Source organism: Pollicipes pollicipes, unplaced genomic scaffold, assembly GCF_011947565.3.
Source record: "Pollicipes pollicipes isolate AB1234 unplaced genomic scaffold, Ppol_2.1 Scaffold_3447;HRSCAF=4054_pilon_pilon_pilon, whole genome shotgun sequence".
Lineage (NCBI taxonomy): Eukaryota > Metazoa > Arthropoda > Thecostraca > Pollicipedomorpha > Pollicipedidae > Pollicipes > Pollicipes pollicipes.
In genome coordinates this window covers 35,825,327-35,834,392 of record NW_023596297.1, presented here as the reverse complement: position 1 = coordinate 35,834,392, position 9,066 = coordinate 35,825,327, and positions in this window count along the sequence as shown.

The window sequence follows — 9,066 nt, the reverse complement described above, 5'->3', positions numbered from 1 at the left end:
CAGGTGGCGCGTGCGCCGACGCCGGCGGCCGCGTCATTATGCCGCCGCGCTGAATGCGCCACCTGAATCGGGTCTGAGTGGCGCGTGCGCGGCGCGGCGCGGTCAATGGCGCGACGCCGACTTAATCAGACGATTAATGGCGCGGCGCGGCGTGGCCGTCCTGCGCCAGCGCCGGCACGCCCGCCACCCCACGGACGCCGCTGACTCTGACGTACGGATGACGGGGGGAGGGTGATGAGAGAGCTAGAGCTGGACTCAGCTACCGTCCTCGTGCGTATGCTTCCGCAGTGGAATGGATGCACGAGCGCGCTGATACACTGGCATCAGGGGTGTTGTACACGCCCGTGCATACACTGTCTGTGGCCCGGGTCGGCGGCTCTGTGGTCACCCGCAGGTGGCGGAGCTGGCGGTCGAGGCGTGACGCGTGTGCCTCGCCTCGGTGGCCCGGCAGCTGCCCTCGCCACAGAGCTCCCGCCTGGCGCCTCTTCTCTCCAGTCGGGACATGAGATACAGACGATGCGGCAGCTGGAAGTCATCAACTCTACGGCGGCTGCAGCTTCGGCAGAACCAGGCCAAGGACGAAGTCTGTAAGCAAACTCGACCGCCAAAAACGATAACTCATGCAAATTGTTGTGGGCGCTCACGTCCTTCGCCGCTTGGGCACGTCGATGACCAGTTTATCGGGGGGACCAGTTTATCGGTCGTACGCGGGACACTTCATTCCTGTTCAATCGCAACATGGTGACAGCACATGCCAAATGTTGCCACACTATTGCTGGGACTTAACGTGTCGCAAATGAACAGCTCCAGTGCCATCTCACGTGCAATCGATGCAGCCCATTAGTCACCACCACTGACTATAGCTCCGGGCTCGTCAGGGCGGGCTGCAGTCAGTTGCTGGTCGTTGTGCCCCGGCAGGCCGTCGGTGATATCCACCCACTGTTTATGGGATGACCGCGGCCGGCGCGGCAGAGGAACAAGTTGGGACATACCGTGCCACGTGCTGTCCACTGCGCCACAAAACACCGACATCGACGCTGACGTACTGAAGGCGAGCCGACATGACATGGCATTTGAAACTCGTCGGGACACAGTTGCACCGAAACCGGATATTTGCGACCGTCGGTCGTATTCCTGTCTGATTTGTGTGCCAGATGTCCTGGCTTTTGATGTTCTGGCTTTAATGCACGTAATCAAGGTGTAATAATGTTACCTGTTGATGCCAGAACACGTCTACACATAACCAAGTAGCCTCAATTTTCTGGCTGCTCACCCAGCTACTTCAAAGAATTATGGCGATTTAAGTTAATCCTATTTTTGCTGTCCTATGTCTACGCTGGACCAAAAACTTGTGCATGCATCACTTCGTGGTATAATCTTCACTACCTCTCTATTTCCCAACTGATCTTTCGTCATCAATTTAGTCTCCCTTCTACCCCCTTTTCCCTCTCTTTCTTTCTTTCCGTTTTCTCTCTCCTTCGTTTTGTCTTTTGATATTTTTTCTGCCCTATTCCTTTTCCTCCACATATTTTATTCCCCATAAGACACGTTTTCCTTTCCGTACTCTCTCTCTCTCTCTCTCTCTCTCTCTCTCTCTCTCTCTCTCTCTCTCTCTCTCTCTCTCTCTCTCTCTCTCTCTCTCTCTCTCTCTCTCTCTCTCTCTCTCTCTCTCTCTCTCTCTCTCTCTCTCTCTCTCTCTCTCTCTCTCTCTCTCTCTCTCTCTCTCTCTCTCTCTCTCTCTCTCTCTCTCTCTCTCTCTCTCTCTCTCTCTCTCTCTCTCTCTCTCTCTCTCTCTCTCTCTCTCTCTCTCTCTCTCTCTCTCTCTCTCTCTCTCTCTCTCTCTCTCTCTCTCTCTCTCTCTCTCTCTCTCTCTCTCTCTCTCTCTCTCTCTCTCTCTCTCTCTCTCTCTCTCCCTAACGAGCGTGCTGCAAGGAGTGATGCTGCTACACGCAACCCTGTCTAGGTGTGCGGACGCCCGCTCTAGAGCATTCTGAGGAAGCTGGACCGAGCGCTTCATCAGGAGCTACAAAGAAAACTCAGAAGCAAACTGCTGGCTTGCAGTGACTGACAACGGAGTCCACAGAGAGATCAGGGACTCGGTCACGGGTATATGCTAAAGCAGGCTCCCACCTACACCATATCAGATCTTCTGAGGGGATGCAAAACCAGCACTGAAAAACCTGACGCGTGCTTGACATGGAACCGGTCTAGTATGTCGTTTATCATTTTAAACTTCTAGTCGGATCTATTTGCATATTCTATTACGAGATATGTCGTTTCACTGTTGATTGCATGTAAATAAAAGCTGTGGCTTTGATCAATAATTTGCGGGCTGGGCGTTTGTCTGGTTCAGCATACCCCATAACACCAAAAGTTATATTTCCCGCTGGCTATAGCTTGATTCATATCAAATTCTGAAGGTATGGCAAAGACTATGCAGGACTTTGCAGATATGTAGGGCAGGGGAGGAGGGGCAACTTTTTCAAGCGGTTAGGTAGAAAACCACGCTTTGGTGTTTACCTAGTTGAGTTGTCTCCAAGAATTTGCTGTGCCGCCTTGCTTTCAAGGGTTGTGCATAATGCAAAAGCTTGCTAGGTTGTAATGAAACGAGCAGACAGGCCTCATAACATTCAGCAGCCCCAGAACACAAATATGAACCCCGAAATATTAGGACTTTATGTCTTGTCTTCGGCCGTAAGGTTATGGACTTAAAACGCTATGAGAATGGCACCAGGTGACACTCGCCTCCCGTTGAGCCTGCATGGAGGTCAAAACACTGCAGAATTACTATGCTGTACAAAGAAAACAACATATTTACAAGCCACTGCTGCATGGATAAGGAGCGTGTGCTGCAACGTTCTACATGTTTAATACAAAGCCTCTGTCTGTGCAGGCCCAAACCCTAAGAAGCCGTGTGTTCTAGTAGAACTGTTGGAGCTTACGGGTGCTTGGTTGTGTTGCTTTCTTGGGCCTATAATAATAAAGTGTAACAGTTGTGTGTCTTGCCTCTTGCTGCCGGGTTTTGATAGCACCTCTTATCACCGAGTACATCGCAGTCACTCCAGAATTCCCCAACCGCGCTGAATTCAAATAAATAAAGCTTACAATCCGGCGGACGACGTCCAAATTTTCACATTCATTCCCGGGCTGCCTCGAAAAGCGATCTGGTGCCGGTTGATGCAGCCCGCCTGCAAGCGCCGTCGGCGCTGCTGGCGCCCGGTTCGAGGAAGCGCGACACACCTGGCGCGGTGGCCGTCGCCGCGCCGCGCCACGCCGCTCATTAGTATTCGCGGTGGACGCGGCGGCTAATTGTAGCGAGTGATCTCGGCCGGGGCGACGGGGCCGGGCGCGGCCGGACGCCGACATCGGGCCGCGACAGAGGTCACCGACGGGCCGGCCGTGTCACAATATTTGCATACCGGGTGTCAGCGGTGGGCTGGTGCTCGTTAGCGGGCTCGAGCGGCCTCCAGCGGGGATTTACAGCGCCGCCGCCGGGCCCGCGGGGGCCGGCCGCCCGGCCGCCAGCTGCCCCGGCCATGTATGCACGCCGTCGGGCGGCGGCCGGGCTACCATTGTTCCGCGGGGCCGGACAGTTGCCCCCGCGGGAGGCTGGCGGCCACGGGGGACGGTGGCTGTGCTCGTGCGCTTCCCGGCACGACGTGTCCAGCTGGGTCCATGTACTGGCATGGTCGCCACGCTGCAAATGTTGTCTGCACTTTGCAGCAGTGGATCGGGCGAGGAATCCATCATGCCCAGATAGTGCACCTATGGTTTTGCACGGTCATGTCTTGCGTCCGTGTTGTGGTGCACCCGCAGCGGCTTGGGTGCAAGGAGATCTTCAGCCCGTAAGCGGGGAGACCGCAACGTCTGGTGCTGCCGTGCCTGAGGAGACAGTAACTCAGCATAAGAAGATACCGGAAGGCGGAACGCTTGTCGCAGATTATCAAACGAATGCATCGCCGCCAAGTCTTGCTCCTCCATACATCCGTGGATTTCTGCCAAAAGCAAATAACATAAACCCTACATAAAAGTGTTATTACGGTTAGCTGGAATATTCAAAACGAAGCGCGTCTGATAGATATTTTAGCCTGAATAGCCTGATAGCCTGAAAGGCAATATGTCAAAACATTTTCAGCCAACATAAAATTTAGGGGCAATAAGTCACATGAATTTTTTCAAGGCTGCGTTTCTGTGAATCGCTTACCCCAAAAGGGCGTTCTATGATTGCCTATCTGGTTCTTATGCGATAGTAGTTTCGATTGCACTGCCACGAAGAAGCCACTACTGGACGTTATACCTCATATCTCTATTTTCTGAAAATGAGTCGGGCCTGTTATGCAAGCAAAAGCTGGTTAGTTGACTACAAGCTGAATCACCTAACTGATTCTAGGTTTGCTTCGTACTTTGAATTTTTCGCGTCAACAACTTTGGGGCCGCCAACAAAATGCAAATATTTGTGCGTCGTAAACCGATGAAAATATAACTTACCAGCATACAATAAGCATTGCACGCAAACTACCACATCATATTGTGTCAAACGATGTGTGGTCACAACGCGACACGAGATGCCGAGTGATCCAGCCTCAAGCGGGCGTCCAGACCCTCCCTTCCGCTTCTCAGCTGGGGCTTCGACGGTTCGCTTCAGCCCCACCCCCACCCCGTCTCCGTCATCGGCACTCCGACACCCCAGCAGCCCTCGCCTCCGACGCGCCCGCCAGTCAGCCGGGCTTTTTTCGCGTCTGACCGTGTGGCTTCGATGACCGATGGCTTTTTGCGGGCGCGCATCTCGCGGGCGCGCGCGGTCGCGACTGCGCCGCTTTTTGCGGCAATTATCGAAGGTGCATCTGAGCGGCCCGTGCCGCCGCCCGCTCGAAAAACGCGTCATTAGAGCGAAGCCAGGGCTTGCCGCGCTGCCAGGCTGACCTTCGCGACCCTCCCGACAACATCTCGAGCGGCCGCGCGCGGCTCTGGCTCGGGCCGGGCACGCGACGAAAAACGCACTGGTCACCGCCGGTGCCGCAGATAAAAAGCCAGGAATGCCGCCAACTAATTAAGAGAAAATTTGGCGTATTTGAATACAAGCCTTAAGATGGAATGGTCTGATGCGCTCAGAGCGGCAGAAAGAAGACATTCATCAGCTCAAGGCGAACCTCGCCCTTAGCCGAGCCAAACGCTGGTTAAACGCCCCTGCCGTGCTATCAGAATACAATTAGGGAGCCGTTTTGTCTATCGCAGTTCTGATCATCGTCCAATGATATGCGTTAGTGAGGTGTTTACTGTAATTAATCGTGGTGACTGGTAATTATATGCTCGTTAGACCCGTCCACGTGGCCAAGAGAGGGCGTTAAGGTAGAGTTACAGATCCAACAGGCTTGGCAGTCTCTGTTTTCTAAAAGGTCTCAGCTTACCAGGCAGCTGTGCTGAAAGTTATACCTTACAAAACAGTGTACACAGTTCACAGGGTAACTATTCATGCATTGGAGTTATTCTTTTATTTCGATAGCCCGACCGACAGCGTCTTCTTTTCCTCGGCATGTGAGATTTGCTGGATATTTACAATATGATGACCGTTTTTTTTACATGTGATTGTGTAGGTGCGGGTGTGTGCCTACTCTATTGTACTGTGCTTAGTGTTTTAAATATTATGTTTTAAAGTGTCTTAGAATGAGCTCTTCAGTGTTTTAAGCAGTGCACGTAAACCCTTTAACACGCGATAGGGTGGAGGTCAAATTGACACCCAAAGGTTCTTCCAGAACGATTTCCGAACGGCGTGGCATAGCCATGCCACACTTCGTATAACTGTAGAAAATTGAACAGCAGAGCTTTTGATCTAACGGATTTGCTGCACCCTGTAAGATTACTGACTTATGGCAGGTCAGAGTCAGCCCACGGCTGTTAGCGAAGGGCATTTCTAGGGAATCGTTCGATGTGATGCATCAACGGAGTGTCGAACAAAGCTATGCATATGTGAAATAGTTTTTTAAGCAATAAACCAACTCAGTTAAGAGTACAGCCCATCTCATTGACCTTTGGTCATGTATGAAGGTCAAAACGAAGTCAGAACTAACCTGTATTTTTACTCAAAGGCTTTGTTTTATTGGGTAACGTCCGGCGCTCATTTCGAATTTATGAATGACGGAGACCGCAGCAGACACGTTTACTACACTTTTTCTAAGGCCAGAGCAGGCCATTGACCTAAAATGACCCAGATAGACACTGTGGTTTTAGGAATATGCCACCAAGCGTAATGCTTGACGCTTATTCGAATGGCAAAATAGGAGCAATCTCGCGGGCATCTAATCACCTTGATCTTATGAAGATCAAACAATGTCACTGGCCTAACTGACCTTTTTCTTAGAACAGGTATCTAGATATACGGCGGTTGCACAAGGAGTTCTGGGACACTTGGGATACCAATGTGGAGTTAGACTTGTTTGGCCGTATTTTTCCCAAAGGTCATGACCGAGAAACGTCAGTTTTGGCACAAATGAGTTCATGTGTAGATCAATGTACCCTGTAAATTTGGTCGTCTTCAACTACCTTAATTTTTGAGATCTGAGTGGGGTCGAATTGACCTCCTACCCAAGCGAAGGTTATTCGGCCGGCCACCAGGGCGCATGTTAAAAGTAGTGGTCTTTGTGAGATGTGTGCAGCATGTGGGATGTATGAGTAAATACTAGAAGCTCATTATTAGAGCATTTTCGGTCATTTTAAGCACCTTCACCAAGATGGCAACGTGCTGCGTGCTCTGGATTGAATTGCATCCAGTAGTCGGCGTGAGACATTAGACACCGCCAGGCAGCTTCAATTCATCCTTTTTCTCGCCCCAGCTAAGTGGCGTAATTAGGCTTGCTCCAAACTGTATCACGACCTTCCCCATTCAGCTAAATTTTACAGGACAACTTTCTCCCTGAATTTCTGCGGACCCTTTGATTTCGTCTTAACGCCGACAAAAAGAGGGCGCCCGAGAAAAATGAATGAAAAACAAGAGATGAGCGCCGTTAATCCGGGGTCGGCCCCATTTGAGTGCCGCTGTGCGTCACGTTTTCCCCAGACTCGGTTCCCAACACCTGACCGAGGCCTCGAGCGGACGGCGCCGCCCTCCGAGCGCCCAGCAGCGTCACGTCCAGCCGTAATGGAAAAATTACACCGCCACCGCTGGCGTAAACGGCGCGGCTCCCGCAGGAATAATATGAAAATTGTCTGCCGGCATGTTTTTCTTCTTAGGTTACCAGTCCAGCAGGATGCTCAGGTTTGGCACTGCGAGCGGAAGATGTTCGGGAGCCGATCTAGGCCATATGGAAGGATACTGTATGTGATGCTTGTATTATGCCTATATCAGGAATGAGTGGATGCGTGCTGATGGATAGGATGGCAACCGTTAGTATACATAGCTTATTACTCACTGAAAGGACGATGGTTTCATACCAAGGCGCTTTGAACGATAAACCATGCTTCATATTATGATCGTGGCGTGTTCGGCGTGGGACCCGCAGCTGACGACCCTCGGCTCTCTTCGTCAGACGGAGGCGTCGCGAGCGACGATCGTGGCGTGTTCGGCGTGGGACCCGCGGCTGACGACCCTCGGCTCTCTTCGTCAGACGGACGCGTCGCGAGCGACGATCGTGGCGTGTTTGGCGTGGGACCCGCGGCTGACGACCCTCGGCTCTCTTCGTCAGACGGAGGCGTCGTGAGCGACGATCGTGGCGTGTTCGGCGTGGGACCCGCAGCCCAGCGCTGGCTCATAAATCCCTCGCAGTGCGGCGGCGGCGGCGGCGGCGGCGGCGGCGGTTTTTACCGTATCTGAGTAAATCAGGCCTGGCATTGTCGCGGGGGTGGCGCGGTTCGTCACAGCGCTCCGGTCTGCCCTCCATCCATCAAACCCAACGACGCTCCCCCCCCCCGATCCCGAATTCCTGCCGCAGGCTGATTGGCGACAATGCACGCCACAGCAGAGGGCAGCGCGTGCCAAGAGGAATGCAGTCCAGACCGCCTTTGTCGGCCCACCACCAGAGTAAATAGACGGTGTTTGGTGGAGCTCAGATACAAGAATTTGCTGCGGTGACAATGAGCGGTGTTTCAGGCCTCTGCGTGCCGGAGGTTGCGATTATTTCCGCGGGGACAAACACCTGGGGAGTGGGCAAAGTTCAGCAGTAACGTTTGGTCTCGTCCAAAATTTCGATTCACATGCAGATCAGCATACGTTCCGGGAGCCGTGCGCGAATGCGTAGATATGCTTTTTTAAAAATAGGCCAAACATCATAACGACGTTCCTCAGTTTAACTAAACATGGAAAGCACGAACGTGCGTTTTGAAACTTTGCTGCATCTTACATGTAAGCACTTGAAATTTCTTAGACGACGATCTCTGCTCGGAAAAAATTGCAAGAAATAGCTGTCCCAATGGCTGTGTCAACAAATGCAAGCTTCGATTCAGTTTCCCCACGATTCATTGCGGGGTAACTTTGCCGATAAACGCCTTCCACCGGTAGAAGAACCCATTCAGCTCATCCCCACAATGACCAATCCCCTGCTGGGCTCCAACTGGAAGCACCTAACGGTTCTCCCGCTATGTATCGATGGTCATTATCTAGATCCAATCGGCTTGGTTCCGCCCCAGCTGCCTTCTGGCATCGTACCTCCCACGTACCGGAATTCCCGTCCCCTGCGACAGTTTTACTGCCGTCTCCCCCCTGTGATTTATGCCTCGGTCCCTCCCGGGCCTGGCCACGTCCGGTCACAAATATTTACATTTCTCTCATTGCTGGTGGTGTCATGCAACACAAAACACGCGCCACACCGCCCGTCCGAGCACAAAGAGCCAGAACGTGTCGTAAAACTAGAGCGTCGTCCGCGGGTACGACCCGCGTGCTGACCCGTCCGGCAGGGAGACCATGGAACGGAAAACGACCGGTAACATTCGTCACGAGCTATTTCTCAGTTGGTTGCCCTATCCAGCCTCGTCTTCCGTGTGCCCGTGCCAAGGCCGCTGAGGTGCCTCATTGCCAACGTATTCGTCCGAGGAAATGCGCTCCTGATGCTGACGTATGGGAAAAAAGGGATCATC